Genomic DNA, 283 nt, shown 5'->3' with positions numbered 1-283 from the left:
AAAAAAAAGTTGCTTAATTTTCCTACTTTATTAGCGCCGATTCTAGCTTAAAATTAGCTCTCCTTAACTGTGATAAGGTGGGGTATCTTCAATCTGAAAGGGTAACATTATTCCATATTGAAGAAGAAAAAAAAAGGGGGACAGTGTGACTCTAATCCTAAAGGGACACTGATATCCTAACTTAAAATACCTTCTTCAATCATAGGGAAACGAACCTGCGACCTAGCGCTAGCAAGGCAGGCATTTTACCTTCAAAGCATGGAAAAATATAGCGAGATACTCG

The 283-nt window shown here is 37.8% G+C and overlaps 1 long non-coding RNA gene across 1 annotated transcript in view; it reads right to left on the bottom strand.

The window, feature by feature from the left end:
- Window positions 1-78: 78 nt before the first annotated feature.
- LOC113473316 overlaps window positions 79-283 on the bottom strand; it is a 362-nt gene continuing 157 nt past the window's right edge. The window contains exon 2 of the long non-coding RNA XR_003395322.1: window positions 79-249. This is a non-coding gene — a long non-coding RNA (uncharacterized LOC113473316). The remainder of the gene's footprint in view (window positions 250-283) is intronic.

Source organism: Diaphorina citri, unplaced genomic scaffold (assembly GCF_000475195.1).
Source record: "Diaphorina citri unplaced genomic scaffold, Diaci psyllid genome assembly version 1.1 scaffold24360, whole genome shotgun sequence".
Lineage (NCBI taxonomy): Eukaryota > Metazoa > Arthropoda > Insecta > Hemiptera > Psyllidae > Diaphorina > Diaphorina citri.
This window is presented reverse-complemented; position numbering and strand designations above follow the sequence as displayed.